Below are 19,700 nucleotides of genomic sequence, written 5' to 3' on the forward strand. Positions count from 1 at the left end.
CCCCACCTCCCTCATATACTCTCAGCTCCATCTCTCTGGGTAAAGTAGTGGGAGAAATGCCCAGGAGCTATAAAGTGATCGTGATGGGTGATATGAACGGAAGTGTAGGCACTGGTCCTGAGGATGATATAATGGGTTGTTATGGAGTACCAGGAGAATATGATAATGGGAATCGACTAATGGATATGTGTCAGGAGAGGAGGTTATGCATTTGTATTTCGTATTTCAAACACAAAGATGCACATAAATATACATGGTATAGAGGAAACGGGGATCGTGTTGAAAGAAGCCTGATTGATTATGTGCTCGTAGAGAGGTCGATGATGGGAATGGTTGCTGATACGAGGGCTGTGAGGGGACGATGTGGAGGTCTGTCGGATCATATGATCGTGGTATGCAAGAACAAGCTGAGAGGAGTGAGGCGGATTAAGAGAGAGAGGAGCAGTCAGGGAGAAAGACTGAAAGTTGAGAAGCTGAGGATCAAAGAAATGGCAGATGATTACATGACCAAAGTAAAGGACGAGCTAGAATCAGTGAACTGGAATGAATTGGATCTGGATAGCCTGCGGAATGCATATAGGGATTGTTTAGTTAGGAATGCTAAAGTGGTGTGTGGTGTGGCAAGAGTATGAACAAAAAAGAAGGGTACTGCATGGTGGGATAAGAAGGTTAAGCGAGCAATGGAGGAAAAGAGGAAGAAGTGGCTAAAGTGGTTACAGGATAGGGGTTCAGGTGAAATAAGAACTGAGTATATTGAGAGCAAGAAGCACATAAAGAGACTAGTGAAGAGGAAAATGAAGGAGGTAAATGATGATCTGGGAAGAAAAATGAATGCGAACTATTCTGAAAATAGGAAGTTATTCTGGAAAGAGGTGCGGAAATGTAGAAGTCAAAGTGGAAAGAATTGGGACGGTGTGAAAGATGCAAGTGGTACGTTACTAACCCATGGAGATGAAGTAAAGACCAGGTGGAAAGAATATTTTGAAAGCCTGATGAATGGGAATAGAGAGAGCAGAGCAGCTGTTAACATGATTGGTTTTTAGGATGTGCAGAGAAGGAATGCAGTGCCAGGAGACGTGACACTCGCACAGGTGAAAAGTGCTGTGAAACGGCTGAAAAATGGGAAATCAGCTGGGGTTGATGAGATGTATGCAGAGATGCTTAAGTGTAGTGAAGAGAGTGGAATGAAGTGCTTGTTGGAGATATGTAAGAAGGCATGGATGAGTGAAACTGTGCCCGCGGAGTGGAAAGGGGCTGTGATTGTACCCCTGTACAAAAATAAAGGTGAGCGAAGTGAGTGAAAGAATTATCGTGGCATAAGTTTATTGAGTGTGGTAGGGAAGGTATATGGAAGAATTATTATAAAGTAAGAGAGATATCAGAAGTCCTAGTTAGTGATGAACAGGGTGGCTTTAGGAGTGGCAGAGGATGTGTTGATCAAGTATTTACAGTGAGACATATAGCAGAGAAGGCTTGTGAGAAGGACCATATGGTGTTTATGGCATTCGTGGATCTGGAAAAAACATATGACAAAGTAGACAGAGAGGGATTGTGGAAAGTTTTGCGCATGTATGGTGTAGATGGTAAGCTGCTAGGTGCTGTCAAGAGTTTTTATGATGGTAGCGAAGCATGTGTAAGGGTTAATGGGCATCTAAGTGAGTGGTTCACGATCGGTGTGGGCGTGCGACAAGGTTGTGTGATGTCCCCATGGTTGTTCAATATATATATGGATGGGGTGATGAGAGAAGTAAAAACACGAGTAATGGAGAGAGGTATAGCGTTGGTAATGAATGGTGATAGATGGAATATCTCAAATTTGTTGTATGCTGATGATGCAGTACTGCTTGCAAGTACCGGACAAGAACTTGGTAGGCTAGTGCAGAGTTTTGCTGATGTCTGTGAGTGTCGTGCCTTGAGAGTAAATGTAGAGAAGAGTAAAGTGATGGTTACTGAGAGAGATGGTGACTCCCAGTGTGATGTCACCGTGAATGGAGAGAGAATGGAACTGGTGAGAGAGTTCAAATACTTGGGTACAGTGGTAGAAAAGAGAGGAAAATGTGCAAAAGAAGTTGAAAGTAAAGTGAAACAAGGAAGAAAAGTAGCTGGTGCAATGAAGGCCTTCATTAGAAGCAGAGGCTCGAGTGTTGCAGCTGCACGAAGCTTACATGAGGGAGTGTTAATGCCAACCTTAACATATAGGTGCGAGACTATGGTGTGGCATGAAAATGAAAAGTCAAGAGTAAGAGCAGAGGAGATGGGACTGCTGAGGAATGTATCTGGAGTACAGAGGGTGGATAGGATACGAAATAATGTGATTCGTGAAAGGTGTGGAGTGAGGAAGTTGGTGGACACCAGAATCGAAGAAAGTGTCCTGAAATGGTATGGTCATGTGGAAAGAATGGATAACAGTAGTGGTGAACAAGGTATACCTGAGCGAATCTGAAGGAGGGAGGAGGTGAGGTAGGCCAAGGAGAAGGTGGAAAGATATGGTGGATGAGTATGTGAGGAAGAGAGGTTTGGAAGCGGTGAGGCTAAGGAACTGACAAGAGATCGAGCTGGCTGGATGAATGTTGTGAGGAGAAGTGCATGATCAGGGATTTTGGCACCCCTTGTGAGCATGGCAGCGTCTGGATTGACTCAGTCGGATAGGTGTGTGTGAAGCTACAGAATGTGGTGAATGTTTTTAGCATATCCGGTAGAGCAAGGATTCCGGGGGCTTGAATGATGAGTGAATGGAAGTGTGGCCTATTTGATTTTAGCAAATTTTTGCTCTCTGGACATTAATACTCTTCATTCTGCCCTTGGGCGGGAAAGGAGGTCCGGATGAATAATAATAATAATAATAATAATGATAATGATAACAATAATAGTATCAGTAATAGTACTTAACAACTACAACACCACAAAATTATTCAAGGACAGTTTTGATAACAACAGCTTTCAACAGTCATTGACCACTAGAAGCCAAGCTGTAGAATGACCTTGAGGTCAAGGTCACTGATCATCTGCATGTCACCTTAGGGCATAACAATCTATAAGTTCACCAGATTTGGTGGCTGTAACTTTAATCATTCATGGAATTTTATGTGACAACCGAAATATCCCTCAAAGCCTAAATTTTTTCCTCAGGCGGTTTCAGAGAACAATCAACCGATTTTTTCTTTTTTTATGCGAGGAAGAAGGAACCAAAGGCCATGAGCCCGCAGTAACAGTTCCCTCCAAGAGAAAAACAAAATACAATAGAGAGCCAAATTCAAGATCCGATCATTATGAGATGCCTGGACACACTGCGTTTGAAAGACTGGAGATCATAGGCAGCAGGAAATACAGACAGAGGGAGACAGTTCCAGAGCTGACCTGTTGCATAAATGAAAGACTGGGAGTAACGGTTAACTCTTGCATTAGAGAGTTGGACAGAAAAGGGATGAGAGTTTGCTGCCAGACGGGTGCTACGCGCCCGTCGTAGAGGTGGAGGAATGCAAGCAGACAGTTCAGAGGAGCAGTGACCATTAAAGTAGCGATAGAAAAGAGATAAAGATGTAACAGTGCAGTGAAGAGACAGAGGTTGAAGGGAGTCAGTAAGAGGAGGAGAGTTAATAAAACGAAAAGCCTTTGACTCCACCCTATTGAGAAGAGCTGTATGTGGGGAGCCTCCCCACACATGAGAGTTGTACTCCACACAGGGGTAGATAAAACCCCTGTATAGACTCAACAATTGTGCAGGGGTAAAGAAAGAGCGGAGTCGGCTTAGCACACCCAATCTCTTGGAAGCAGATTTTACAAGAGATGTAATATGATCTTTCCAAGATAAGTCCCGAGTAAATGAAACCCCAAGCTTGTTCAAGGATGATGCAGGATTAAGCTGAATATTATTAAACATTAGTGGGTATACCTGTGGAAGATTTTGTCGGGTTGATAGGTGTAAGAACTGAGTCTTAGATGCATTAACCCTTTAACCGCGGGTGTCATTCCAGAATGACGTTGCAAAAACTGGACCAAACCGCGGGTGTCATTCTCGAATGTTTGTGAATATTTTGAATACCCCGCGTTTTTTCCATGCGCCAATTGTTTCAAGGGAGAGTAGCTATTAAGTTCTTTCACTCCAGCTGACCCCCACCTCCCTCTTCCCCCCCCTGGGGCCCCACCTCCCACCCCCTGGGCCCCCCACCCCACCCCTGACCAAGCACGCATCAGTATCTGTCCAGGTGTGTGAGTGACAACACATGCTGATGTGGCAGTGAAGTGCAGGCAATTACAGTGCCTTTTACCTGTCTCAGTGAACACAGAGTGGGTGTTTATCGTATGTGCAGTGTTCATATATGTTTACAGTATTATTATCAGAATGTGATTGGCATTTGGTAATGGTGTGTGAGCGAAAAATAGTGATTACAACACCGCTGATGTGGCAGTGAAGTGTGGGCAATTACAGTGCCTTTTACCTGCCTCAGTGAACACAGAGTGGGTGTTTATCGTATGTGCAGTGTTCATATATGTTTATAGTATTATTATCAGAATGAGGTTGGCATTTGGTAATGGTGTGTGAGCGAAAAATAGTGATTACAACACCGCTGATGTGGCAGTGAAGTGCGGGTAATTACAGTGCCTTTTACCTGCCTCAGTGAACACAGAGTGGGTGTTTATCGTATGTGCAGTGTTCATATATGTTTATAGTATTATTATCAGAATGAGGTTGGCATTTGGTAATGGTGTATGAGCGAAGGTAATGGTGTGTGAGCGAAAAATAGTGATTTTACACCCCTCACTTCTAACGGCACTGCCCGTCCTGTGAAAGTCAACCAAGTCATGAAACCTACATCAATGGAAAGCTGAAGGTTAGTACTTTCTAATGGTACCTTATTTTTTTTCTCTAGCTTTATTTTGTGCAGAGTTATTAAGGTTTAAAGGTTTGTTTACATTTGGCTGAAATCCCCGCGGGAGAGGACAGTCAGACCAAAACAATACCCGCGGTTAAAGGGTTAAAAACAACCATATTATTTTTACCCCAGTCAGAGATATGAGCCAAGTCAGACATTAGGTGTGCCATAACCTCATCCCTTGTTTGTTGAAGTAACTGTTGAGATGGGCGTTGCGGGAACCAAATGGAAAGGTGAAGGATGGTGTCATCAGCGTATGAGTGGATAGGGTTAGATTGACAGCTTAGAGCATTGATGAATAAAAGGAAGAGAGTTGGTGATAGGACAGAGCCCTGAGGAACACCACTGTTGATAGATCTAGGAGAAGAACGATGGCCGTCTACAACAGCGGCTATAGACCAACCAGAAAGGAAGCTAGCGATGAAGGCACAGATAGAAGGATAGAAACCGTAGGAGGGCAGTTTGGAAATTAAAGATTTATGCCAGACTCGATCGAAAGCCTTTGAGATGTCAAGTGCAATGGCAAAGCTTTCGCCAAAGTCCCGAAAGGAGGATGACCAGGAGTCTGAAAGGTAGGTGAGAAGATCGCCAGTGGAGCGTCCCTGACGGAGCCCGTACTGACGACCGGAAAGAAGGTTGTGATAGGAAAGATGCCTTAAAATTTTTCTATTGAGAATTGACTCAAAAACTTTTGAAATACAGGACGTTAAAGCAATTGGACGATAGTTGAAGGGTTGGGAGTGGTCACCCTTCTTTGGGACTGGCTGAATGAAAGCAAACTTCCAGCAAGAAGGAAAGGTACAAGTTGACAGGCAAAGGCAAAAGAGTTTGCCTAGGCAGGGTGTAAGCACAGAAGCACAGTTCTTGAGAACAACAGGAGGGACCCCATCAGGCCCATATGGCTTATTAATACTGAGGCCAGTGATGGCAGAAAATACATCAACTGAAGAAATTTTCATGTCAGCCATGAGGAAGTCAGAGGGGGGAAGTGATGGAGGATCAGCACCGGAATCGTTTAAGGTGGAATTGGAGGAGAAAGTCTGTGCGAAGAGATCTGCTTTATCAGTAGAAGAAATAGCTAGAGAACCATCAGAGTAGAAAAGAGGAGGGAAGGATGATGAGGTAAATTTGTTAGAAAGATTTTTGGCAAGGTGCCAGAAGGAGTGGAAAGAATTCGAGTTGGAGAGTTGAGAGCATTTAGTATGGATGAAATCATTTTTAGTAGAGCGAAGAACAGACTTATCACGATTCCGGGCAGAAACGTAAAGATGATGTGATTTAGGGGAGGGTTGGCTCCGGTACCTTTTGTAGGCCCTCTCCTTGTTGCGGACAGCATTAGAACAAGCGTGATTAAACCAAGGCTTTCTTGCATTAGTCAGAGGATATGAGAAAGGAATGTATGCTTCCATGCCCGAGAGAATAACCTCCGTAATGCGCAAGGCACACTCAGATGGCTCCCAGCCATGGAAGCAATAATCATTCCAGGGAAAATCAAAAAGTACCCCCTGAGGGCCTCCCAGTCAGCGGCTCCAAAATGCCACAGACGACGTTTCCCTGGAGGGTCCACAGGCCGTACCGGAGTGATAGGACTGGTTAAGGTAATAAGGTTGTGATCGGAGGAGCCCAACAGAGAGAAAAGATTAACAGAGTAAGCAGAAGGATTAGTTGTGAGGAAGAGGTCAAGTATGTTGGAGCTCTCTCCAAGGTGGTCAAGGATACGGGTAGGGTGCTGTACAAGCTGCTCTAGGTCATTAAGGATAGAAAAGATGTAGACTTGTTCATCAGGTGGATCTGTGAAAGGAGAGGAGAGCCAAAGGTGGTGGTGAACATTGAAATCTCCTAGAATGGAGATTTCAGAGAAAGGAGAAATGGATAGAATGTGTTCATTCGTAGAAGTAAGATAGTCGAAGAATTTTTGATAGTCAGTAGAATTAGGGGATAAGTAAACAGCACAGATATATTTAGTCAGAGAATGACAGGAAACCGAAGCCAGAGTGTAGAGAATTCAGAAGAATCGAGTTCAGGAACATGAGAGCAAGATATGTCGTTGCATATATATACACAACAGCCACCTTTGGCTTTGAAATGAGTATAGAGAAAGTAGGAGGATACAGAAAAGGGTTTGCTGTCAGTTGCCTCAGACAGCTGAGTCTCCGTTAGAAAATGAAGGTGAGGTTTAGAGGAGGAGAGGTGGTGTTCAACAGTGCGAAAGTTAGAGGAAAGGCCGCGAATGTTGCAGAAATGAAGAAGAAGAGAGTCAGACAGTGGTTCCAGGCACCTCGAGTCATCACCGGGAGAGGGGCGGATGGTGGGGGCATTTATGGTCCACCTCCCTGGGGACTCCGAGGCTTGGTGAAGAGACACCATTTTAGTTGAATTATGAATAGGAAGTGTAGTGTGTACTGTGCATGTAGTTTGGTGTAGATAGTTAGAGAAATTTGTACTGGAGAGCATGCTGGCCTACTCTCTGTGTAACTGAGACACTGAAAAAGTTCAGCAAAGGGGGATGGTCAGGAACTAGTCCTGAGGGCTGATGAAACGGGAGCTCCAGCACTCCCTGTCATCAGCTTTCCATCCATCTCGGGAGTACTGCCCTGCTCGACTGGTGCTACAGTCTACTCCTCATTGTAACCATGCTTTCAGAAATGTGACTGTTTTAAGATTGTACTGCAGTAAGATTTTAGCTTCCTAGTTTAAGCAGTTTGTGACATAGTGTCCCAGAGTTAGTTTTCTTTTCTTTTCATTTAGAATAATATCCTGTCAGCCAGCTGATGGATTGCCATAATATTTAGCCAGAAGAAACCGCCAGCTAGGTGATTAACCTGACAATGTTTGAAGGCTGTAGGCCGAAAAGCCACCGAGTAATGACCATTTACTTTTGGAGCAAAAAGAATAATAAGAATATCGACAAAAACAGGAAACCTTCCTACAGGAACGTGCAAAATTTAAATGATTACACCCAGAACGCAGTCACAGAGCGGATACCACCACCACCGCCAATTATATAAATGATGTAATGTGTTGATTCGCTTATCTTACCAGACTAAGCCTTTTACAGTCTCACATAGTTAATGCTAAGGTGTTAGTGTCCCTGGTACGCAGTTTTAGAAAGTGCACATCTCCGCCAATATCAGTAAAATCTTTAATTGCCTCCAAACTTTAAACTCGTCCATAACTCTTCTCCCCTATTTTCAAGACGTTACTGAAATATGACTATTTTTATGATATCTGGTACACAGACACACACAGGCAGAGACCGGTGAGATTATAACCTCATCCAATTTTGTTTGTAGGGGTAGTAGTAATAATAATAATAAAAAAGTAATAATAATAATAATAATAATAATAATAATAATAATAATAAAATTTAATCATCATCATCATCATCATCATCATCACCATCATCATCCGGACCTCCTTTCCCACCCTAAGGCAGGGTGAGGAGTAGCAATGCCCAGACAGCCCAAATTTGCCCAGACCAATGGGTCTTGCTTCCATTCATTCATCATTCAAGTCCCAAGAATCCTGGCTTTATTGGTTTAGCCAAAAACATTCCCCACGTTCTGTAGCTTCATACAGTAAACGTATCCGATAGAGTCAATAATAATAATGTTAATAATAATAATAATAATAGTAACTAGTCACCTATTAATATATTGTGTAGCCACAATAAATAAGCTTCGTCATAACTATTTATGGTATTTATTGTCTTTGTAGTTATGCAGCTTCTTGTGTAATATCAACAAGATCTGAAGACAAAGGTGAGGAAGAAATAAATGATGCATGAGTACATTCTAGATTTGCCTCAAAAACTAGTGAACTGTATTCTTAACTGTAACCATATTCCTTTCAGATAATGAGAGGCAACGCAGCTATATTTCCATAACCTTACAGCTTTACAGATTCTGTAGTGTTCTCTAAAACGTGTTACGAAGAATACAGTATATTGGCCAAATTTGAATTCGGAACTTTCCATTAGGCTAAATGGCAAAATATTCAGCCAAAATTCTCAAAAAACTTTTTTATCACAGGATTTTCAACCAAATAGCTGTATCTCATTTAGTTTCTGAGATGTTTCAATTTCACATATGTAATTTTTGTATCAATAATGAGCTCATGGCCTTAAAAAAATAGGTAGAGGTAATTCATATTCGGTGAAAGCACTTGGGTTTCTCTAGAGTACCTTCCAGTATATCAAGATTTAATTTAAAAAATAACGTGCAATGTAAAATACTAATACTTACCAAAACAATAAGCTTCGCCATACATACGGAGAAGCTTAATAATAATAATAATAATAATAATAATAATAATAATAATAAAAAGTCGCTGGCTGAATCGGTAGAGAGGCGGCCTGCAGTCCTAATGGACCCAGGTTCGAATCCCGGCTGGGGCTTGGAACAGCTTAACCCACCCCGTCCCGTCGACGTATGGGTACGTTGCAACGATTTGCATTTGCCAGCCCCGGCGACGTACCAGTATGTCGTGCAATTGCAATGTGCATAATTTCGACAATTTTCAAATTTCGCGCTTGATTTGTGGTACGTACCCTCGCCTGACCTTCCCCTACCTGCCATCAGGCGGGGACACTCGGCGACCCCGCGCGACCCGCGCTAGCCCACCACTCGTCCACTCACCTGGTAGTCACGGTCCTGCTCAGACATGGCTAAGAGAGGTCTCTCAGACAGCGAAATTCAAGTCGCCCTGGACACTTTTTCCGGCGACAGTGATTCCCCACTGGACGACGAGGAGATGGACAAAGATTATGTGCAGCCAAAGGAGGAAGAAACCACCAGCAGTGATGAGGAAGTTCCGTCACCCAGGAAGCAGCAGTACGTGACTTACCGTGCTGCTAGAGAGGGGCAGGAGGCAAAGAAGGCACGTGGTATATCCTATCCCTATCCCCAGCGTGATTTGGAACCAGAATTCGAGGACGAGGACGAGGACGAAGACGGAGCCGTGGGACGTGCTGCCATGTGGTATGGATGGGAGGTGATTACACATCGTGGCCCAGAGCGCACACCACGTAGTATGAGCAGGTATGGGCCTAGCATTCTGTTTGGGGAGCTAGGAAGTCAAGTGGAGGGAGTGGGGAGTGAAAGGGAAAGTCCAGGGAGGATTAGGGATAGTGAGAGTGACGTGAGTGAGTCATTGCTCTCCCTACATAGAGTGAGGCGGCATAGTGGATCACGTGGGCCAGTGCTGGTGCGTTCCTTATCACGTGGGGTTGTGAGGGAGGGGGAAGGTGGGGAGGAACCACTCCAAAGCATGTCTTATGCTCCCCAATATCCCCTAACACGTGGTTGAGCTAGGTTGCGTGAGAGAGCATGTGGTGTTGTAATGGAGGGGGAAGGTGGGGAGGAACCACTCCCCAGCACGTCTTCTGCTCCCCAATATTCTCCTATTTCATCCCCACAGCCCCCTAATGTTCCTCAAGGCCGTAAGGGTAAGGGAAAGGGAAAGGGTAAAGGCAGAGGGAAGAGGAGTGACAGTGGGGAAGCCCTCCGTACTCCTTCTCCCCCACCTCCCCAACCAGGATCTCCTCCCCACCCAGACGAAGGCGGTGATGGGGCTGATGGGGACGAGGGATTTGTGTCGTGGGATTGGGAGGATGGGAGTGATTTTTCTCCCCTCATTCACCCCTTCACTGAGCAAGGGCGATCTGGCTGCATTGCACCAGGAATTCACTGTAATTCCACCAGGTTGGAGTTTTTCCACCTGTTTTTCAGTGAGGCATTTGTTGAGCAGATTTTACACCAAACAAACCTGTTTGCAAGCGCCCAGCGCCTAGAGAGTGAAAGATTGGGAACAAGGAGTAGGCATTCTATGATCTATGATTACCCTGTCTCCCTTCCAGAAATGTTCTTATTTTTTGCCCTGGTCCTTTTGATGGGTATTATAAGAAAGAATAGAATTCCTGCTTATTGGACTAGGGACCCTGTTATGTTTACCCCCATATTTGGTCAAGTGATGAGCCGTAATCGGTTTCAACAAATTCTAAGTCGCCTCCATTTTTATGATGCTCATGACCCTGCAAATGCAAACAACACTGATAAAATGAGGCGAATTCGGTTGGTCTTTGATCACCTCAGGCAAACCTTTCGTTCCTCATTCTATTCCTATAGAGATCTCGTCATAGACGAGAGTCTCGTGTTGTGGAGAGGCAATATTTCATTCAGACAGTATATACCCAGCAAAAGGCACCGTTTTGGGTTCAAGATCTTTGTTATGTGTGACTGTAGGACTGGATACGTGCAAGACATAGTCTTGTACGTCGGTGCACAGACAGACATAATAGAAGATCGAAGTATTGGACTGTCGGGAGCAGTGGTAAAGACGATGATACAAGACTACCTTCATCGCGGTCACGTTCTCTACCTCGACAATTGGTACACTAGCCCTCTTCTCGCTCGTTATCTTCACACACATGAAATGGAAGTCTGTGGAACCGTAAAGGTGAACCGGCGTCACATGGCCAAGGTAGGGCGGAAACTTGCATGGAGTGAGGTTGTCTTCTTCAAAGCCAACAACATCCTTGCCACAATGTGGAACCACAACAGAGAAGTAAGCCTCTTGTCCACGGTTCACCGCCCCTTGATGCACCGTACTGATTCAGTAGATTACCGTAGCGAGAGCAGGCGTCGTGTTTGGAAACCTGAGTGTGTTATGGATTACAATATAAACATGCGCCCCGTGGACCAGTCAGACTCCATGATATCGACGGTAGAGTGTGCCAGGACAACGATGAAGTGGTATAAAAAACTGTTCTTTCACTATTAGATATCACTGCTCTGAATTGCCACCACCTTCACGCCATGACCACAGGAGTTCAGGAAACATTTTAAGGGTTTGTGAGGGAGCTCACAAGAGAAATCTTTGCAAAGAATGCTGTTGAAAGGCCCCAACATCGCACCCGCACTGCCCATATTGCCCAAACTCCCCAGAGAATATCCGGCCGCCATTTCCCCACTCCTATCCCTCCCCAGCCAAACAGACCTAGGCCCCAACGCAGGTGTCACGTGTCCAGTAATTCCCAGGTGAGACTCACGACACAGAGGAAGGACACCCGCTATGAGTGCGTGCAGTGTGACGTGGGTCTCTGTATTCACCCATGTTTTAGTGAATATCACACGTTGATGCAATTTTAGCATGGTGTGAATGCGAAAGGACGCTGAAATTATGAGGTAAATACGACAGACAGACGCTCAGTGAAATTATCAGTCAAGTTGATCTCAAAATATTAGTATAAAGTGAATACGGGTAGAACATAAGTGAAAACATTGTATGTAAGTATATAAATCTGCCCTAAGTTGAAACTTACATAGAGAGGGTTTTATGAGATATTCTGTCGTTCAGTGCAATAAAACGGCCCGTAATTATATAATTATTATTATGGGAAATTCTTACGGGTATAATATAAGTTCAAATTATTGTATGTGATGATATATATTCTAAGTCAAATATTCATAGTGTGTGTATAAAGATAAGATTTCCTGACGCTCAGTTGAATGAATAAGGCACGTATTAGTCAAAATAAAAGTCAGCAAGTGATAAAGTGAATAATTAGTATATAAGTGTGTGAGTGAATTAGTATATAAGTGTGTGAGTATTATGTTTGTCGAAACATTCCTTGCGAGGGTATTTTCAGGCGATATTCTCACGCTCACTTGAATAAATAATGGCAGTAAGTATGTACAGTGCATTATAGGGGTGTAAACATGTGTAATGTAAGTGGGAAATTATAACTGGAGTGAATAAATAAAGTAGATGATGAAACACGAGTGTTTGAGATCGTGGTTGCTACGTGAATATGCGCTAGCATATCGCTAAATGCCCTCGTAATGAATGAAAATAATTGAAGACCTTTACAGTGGTGGAGGAAAGGTTCTGTGTAAAGGGGAAAATAATTGGAAAGTGATAAAACAATTTGGTATGTTGAAATACGAGTCATAGCGAGTGCGCTTACTAAGCTGATGTGCGCTATACTTATGCTGCATGTCATCATAATGAATGAAAACATCTGAAAACACTTACAAACAGTTGTAATTGGTAAAATGTCATTGAAACAGAAGTATACAAGTAGAAAAAATGATAGGTTGACTCATACCAGAAACTTAGCATATAGCATGTTACAACTCGGACCAAACTCGCTATGCTCGCGCGATGGTACAATGCTTATTTTTCATATATATGTGTCTGAAATCCATTATATTGTTACTGTTATTGTTTATTAGTTCAAATTCAATAAATATAGAGGTGTTGTGTGTTGTTTCTCCCATTATTCCTTACCATAGAAAACGTAAACGCATATCCAGCCCATTAGAGAACACCATACCTGCGGGGGGGAACCGCACCTGTACGGACCACTTATAGACCGCGGGAATCACTCTCTTTGTGATTTTCCTTCGTTTCCCGACCTAAGCGGAAGTTTTAGCAAAAAAAAAATTTTTCCAAAAAGGCTCGGGACTGGGGGATGTCATAGGTGCGGAAAACCTCGGGACGTGACGGGTTAAAGATTTGAAATTCTTTAATTAAAAAGCAGACTTTTCTGATCTACTAGATGACCCGCCGACATGTCATAAAAGTGCCCCCGCTAATACCAGTACACTAGTCCTGTATGAGACAGCCACAGCATGTATTCAATATGGATGATGGGTGTTGGCGCCGAAGTGGTGACATGTGGAGATGTAGGAGGACTACTGGGCCCCAAGGAGGACTACGACTTGGGAATAGGCCCTGAAGCCTTTGCCCAGAGTCGGACACATTATATAATAATAATAATAATAATAATAATAATAATAATAATAATAGTAATAATAATAACAATGTTGAAAATAGCAGAAATACCTCCGACTACCACGACTACTACTACTTCTACTACTACTACTAGGATATGTTTACAGTAACAGAACAGAAGAAGGAAAAACAAAAGAAATAAAAAAAAAATCCATGCACTTGGTTCCAGGTGTCCTTCATTCAAGAAAAAAATCTGTAACAGATGGATTGGAACTGCCGTAAGTTGAAGTTCTAAAGTGATGCAGTTCGAGGAATAAAAGAATTCTGAAAGGCTGAAGTTCTGCAAAAAAAGCAGTGTGACAGTCCAGTCATGAGTGCAACCAGATGCCCGTGTAGTGCGGGGAAAGGCGTGGAGAGGTGGCTCAGTGGATGCAACTTCGTCTGGGGATTTGTCAAAAAAGATTCTGTAAAATAATGCAAAGGAGGCAACATTCCTTCTTACATGTAGGGGAGGAAGTTCATTTGTAATAGTAGGGTTATCAATAATTATAATAGCTTTGTTCTGAATTTTGTCCAGTTGGTTTAGTGAAACCTCTCCACGTCCATTATACAAGGGTGAGCAATATTCAAGCTGAGAATGTACATGACTCTTGTAGATTATAGCTAACTGCTCGTCAGAGAAGAAGTTACGGACTCTGTTCAATAGTCCAAGTTTCTCTGAAGCAGTTTTAGCGTCTGATGTAACATGAGAGGTCCAGTTGAGGGCATTCTTAATTGAATCACCGAGAATTTCAATACGTTTGGAGACAGAGATATTAGTAACATTGAAGGTAATGTAGGAATCAGTCAATATCTGCCTATTAGTAAACTGTATATATTTACTTTTGCTAGCATTAAATGAGAAATTGATATTTTGCCATCTATCGAGATCTTAGATACTGGTAGGTCTTGATTTATGGAGCCTGCTGTACTAAGTTGTGAGTAAGAGATATTAAACTTTGTGAATAGGTGTTTAAGTGTGAGTAAACTGAAAAGAGTTGAGTCATCTGCATATGAGTGAATGGGAATATGGCTGATGGATGAGAGATCATTAATATGAATTAGGAACTGAGTTTGGGTCAATACTGATCCTTGTGGCACGCTGGCATTAATAGAGAGGAAATTGGAATATACATCATCTACCGTTATCTTACTGTTGCTATGATATGAGAAAATCAGATGAACAAAAAATAGTATGCCATGACAAGGGAGACTGTATTGCAGGAACGGTGCCACACTCTTTCAAAAGTTTTACAAATATCAAGGGCTACTACTGCATGGATTTCTTCACGCTGGTCAATTGACTGATGGATGGTATCAGTCAGGAGATTGAGTATATCAACAGTGGATCTTTCATGCCAAAGACCATGCTGTAAACGACTCATTAAGTTATTGGACTCAAGATGTTTAACAATGTGCTTACTAAATGCAATCTCAGATACTTTACCAAGAGAAGATGTGATAGGTACTGGTCTGTAATCAGTGGGGTCAGAGGAAATTCCTTTCTTTGGAACTGGGTGGATAATGGTTTCTTTACAAGAATTAGGGAACGAAGAAATACGTATGCATTGTCTGAATAATTTAGTTAGAACAACAGCAAGGCCTAGGGAACACTTTTTCAAAACAGTTATCTTGACCTGGAGCTTTGTTGGTTGGTAAATTGTCTAGAATGGATTTTACGTATCTAGTCTGTACCCTAAGTGGAACTATTATTTTCTGGAGAGTCAAGTTCTAGTACCTGGATGTTTTGTTTGACCTCCTCTAAAGTAGAACTTCTGGCAAATGTACTCGCTAGGACGTTCACTTTACCACGTGGGTCATTTATAGTGTTGCCATCCTAAGATTTTAGTGGGGGAATGGGTGATGACTTTAAGGTATTACTGAAAGAACTGAGAGTTGTCCAGAATATTCTATTGTCATTAGGATTATTAACCCGTTACCTGTTCATGGCGGATTTTTGGAGGTGTCTGTGTGCTCAGACATAGGGGTAAAAAGGAAAATTCCCAAAGGCCAAATTTTGTCTTAGGAATTGAGAGAATACATGCCAAAGTATATAGTAACGAAAAATTAGCTCAACATTTACCTTGCTAAAGGGGTGGAAGAATATCGAAGTGTCTGAAACTATATTGGAATGTATATACAGTTTTCGTTTTCGTTCCCATTTTTGAAGGCTCCAACATGCTTGCATGCGTTTGCCTTGGTCACCGTGGCGCTATATTTAACCGGCACCCGCGCAGCTAGAGCTGTATTGAGCAGTTGCACTCGGAACAGCCCAGGCTGTATAAAGCAGTTAACGGGTTAAATAGTTCGAATGCTTGGTTGTGAAGAAAGTTTGATTTGCATGGTTTTTAGCAATTTTAAACTGACTGAGTGATTTAGATGATTCTGAGTTTAAGTAAAAGTTATATGATAAGGACTCTTGGGTTATTGCTTTGGCACAATTGCTGTCAGACCATTTTAGGGAGTCCGATCTTTTAGCGAACTTTTCACTGAATATGAAGTGTTCCGTAACAGCTTGTATTATATCATTATTGTAGGACTGGGTAGAACTGATGTCACTGGAGAAGAAAGACTGCCAGGATAATTTCCGAATCCATTCCAGTCTGCCCTATCAAAGTGCCATCTGGTGACTCTGACTGGTTCGGAAAGGTAGGGTTTGGGGCGACTAACTAATGAGGTTTTGATGAGACTGTGGTCGGAGGATCCAAGTGGTGACAGTACAGTACTTCTATTCTGTACTGATCTGGATTATTTGTTAGGAATAGGTCCAAGAGATAGGCATTATGGTCAGGATTATCTGATATTCTGGTTGACTGCTTTTCCTACTGTGTGAGATTAAACGATTCTGCAAACAGATCGCATTCTAGACCAGTGTTGTCAGTCCTGGCAGAATGCAATAATTATTCCATATTTTATGGACGTTAAAATCACCGAAAACGGTACAGTAATTTCAGTGTTAAGGTTGAGTTTAAGGTTAGCCAACTGTGTAGATAGAGTCATATACGCTGGATTCTGAAGAAGCATTGATGGAGTGATAAACTACACAGAAATATTTGGCAATATTTAGATAATCTGGTTTAAATAATAAGTAATCAATATTATCTGAAGCAAAGTTCAAAATAGTTTCAACTGGAAATTCAGATTTGATGTAACAACAGATGCCACCATCCTTATGGAAGTTTGTGAGGAGATGGTAACCAGGAAAACAAAATAGGGATATGTCAGTACGGGAGAGAATTGGGTTTCTGGGAGGAACAGGCCTAGAGGGAATATGGGCTCGAAAAAAATGTGAATGGAATTCAGATTGGTAGTAAGGCCACAGATATTTGCGAAATACAAGGACAAACTCGCGTTTCTCCACTGACGAGCATGAATAGTATTTGCAACAGCCGCTGTCGGCAAAGTCGCTAGACTGCGACCGGGAGGGCCCTGTGCCGCCAGCCCTACCCTGCCGGTGGTGGAAATCGAAGGACCACCGCATTTGCTGACAATAAAGTAGCGGACATTGCTAAGGGGTATGAAAATAGGTGTGATATCTAATGTGCATGTAGTGTGGCGTAGACAGTTGGAGGCAGAGGTATTATGAGAGTATGCTGGCCTGCTCTCTGTAAATGAAAACACTGAAAATGTTTAGCAAAGGGAGATGGTCAGGAACAGCTGAGGGCTGGTGAAACGGGAGCTCCAGCTTTCCCTGACACCAGCTAACCATCTACCTCGGGAGTACCGTTTTTTTCTTCTACTCCCTCGAATAATAATAATAATAATAATAATAATAATAATAATAATAATAATAAAATCAACAACAAAAACAACAATAATAATAATCTATCTATCTATTGCCAGACGCCTCAATCCCGTTTGAGGTGGCCACAAACAAATCGCCTCCAAGTCGCCCTGTCCCCCGCCATTTTACTGCCCTGCTCCCAACTCACACACCCCTCTCTCATATACCTCTCCACCCAATCCCTCCATCTCATCCTCGGCCTCCCCCTCCCCCTTCCCCCCTCCACCTCACTCAAATACACTCTCTTCGTCAGTCTTTCACCCTCCATCCTCTCCACATGGCCAAACCACCTCAGTGTGTTCCTCATAACGCTTCCTATCACATCCACATCCACACCACAACGCTCCTTTATATCCTCATTCGTCAGCCTGTCTCTCCATGTGACTTCACAGGCTCCTCTTAAATAACTCATTTCCACTGCTCTCACTCTTGACTTGTGTCCTTCCAACAACGTCCAAGCTTCACTTCCATACGTTAGAGTTGGTATCACAATACTGTCATGTAGTAACTTTTTCACTTCCATGCTCACTTCCCTGTTTCTTATCACTGATTTCAAAGAACCAGCAACCTTTCTTCCCTGGTGTACCCTTTCAAGCACTTCACCCTCCAAACCTCCATCCTTACTCATCACACTACCCAAGTACTTAAACGTACTCACATTTTCCAATTCCTCACCATCCAACCTCGCTGTAGACTCACTGACTTCACCTCTCTCAAAGACCATCACTTTACCCTTCCCTACATTCACCTTTAGTAGTAGTAGTAGTAGTAGTAGTAGCAGTAGTAGTAGTAGCAGTAGTAGTAACAACAACAATAATAGTAATAATGATAATAATAATTCATTTTTTTTCATTCATTACCAGACGCCATGTATCCCAGATGGGGTGGTCAAGGGCTTAAAGTTAATTGTTTTACAGGGAGGGGCACTAATCCTCCACCAACCCCACTTGACACGTAGGGATGCCAACAGCATCTGGTGTTCCCAGGCGGTCACCCATCCAAGTACGAACCAGACCCAACGTTGCTTAACTTCGCTGATCGGACGGGAAGCGGTGTACTCAACGTGGTAAAGGATAAAAATTAGTTTAACCTTTTTCAACCACAGTGTTATACATTTTTTTTTTAATCTTTCTTGGAGCAGGTGACTACTTGGTGGCGACCATCATCCACTCACTTGTTGTGCTGCCTACCTCTTCCTTCACCATTGTCATTCCACTTCTCTGTCTGTCATCACTCTTCCTGTTTTTCTCATCCTTCGTGTCACATTTTATTACTGATCTTTCCTGTAAAGGTGGCTCTACAATGAGTGACCAGCATAATAGTTTTCTGTAAACGTGGAAACCATTTGCAGTGCCGGGTGGTATCCATATAACCAAAAACTGAGTGATGTGGAGCCTACTATGATGCTTCTGTTGACTGGCTGGAGAGGTTTAAATGCGGCGTCTATCCGGGAACCAAACCTTACTCTTCCCAGTGCCTTGCTGTGGAGAGACGCTGCCAGAAGCAAGGGAACATCAGTTCACTGCATGGGATGGCCCTGCAGAGAAAGTTGCTTGCTTGCAGGTGATAGGTCTGCTCGATCAGACAGACTAGGGTTGATCAACAACAAATCCTATTGGCGACCTCTCGGACTGAAAGGGTTAACAAAGGTTATATTCACCCTCCAGTTCGTAACACTGAAAACAACTGCCATGGTAAATATTAATCATGAGAATAACAGATGAAACAATATAGCCATCACAAATCATAATCGCGAGATATAGAAAAGGGAGGGTGGCAGCTGTGAAAGAAGTGTGCTTGAAGGATAGGAAGGAGGTTAAGGAAGTTGGCTCCTGGACACACTTCTAAAATGTTGACCAAACCCGGAGGAAGTGCGAGGAGAGAAAGAGGGACGAGAGGGGTGGAGGCAAAGAGTGAAGGAAAGAAAGGAGAAGAAAAGAGGAGAGAGAAAGAGGAAAGAAATAAAAGGAAGGAAATGTGATGGGCAAATGAAAAGGGTGATTGGAAGAGAGAGAGAGAGAGAGAGAGAGAGAGAGAGAGAGAGAGAGAGAGAGAGAGAGAGAGAGAGAGAGAGAGAGAGAGAGAGAGGCTATTTTCTGACGAAAAAATAAGCTGTTCTAAGCTTATATTTGATTCAGTCTGATTTTTTTTTCTATGAAGTCCTACAATATTTACCAGCATTCTTCTTATATTTGGCGAGTTTCAGACGACGAATGATAATTAACCTTGACACATTTCTGATACGTCTCCCCCCCCTCCCGTGTGTG

The 19,700-nt window shown here is 42.9% G+C and overlaps 1 pseudogene; it reads right to left on the reverse strand.

Moving 5' to 3' along the window:
• Nucleotides 1-18,394: 18,394 nt before the first annotated feature.
• LOC145391796 (5S ribosomal RNA) lies at nucleotides 18,395-18,514 on the reverse strand (annotated as a pseudogene).
• Nucleotides 18,515-19,700: the final 1,186 nt, after the last annotated feature.

The sequence above is a fragment of the Coenobita brevimanus genome, chromosome 19 (genome assembly GCF_032717465.1).
Source record: "Coenobita brevimanus isolate Jiangsu-jjx chromosome 19, ASM3271746v2, whole genome shotgun sequence".
In the NCBI taxonomy this organism is placed as follows: Eukaryota; Metazoa; Arthropoda; class Malacostraca; order Decapoda; family Coenobitidae; genus Coenobita; species Coenobita brevimanus.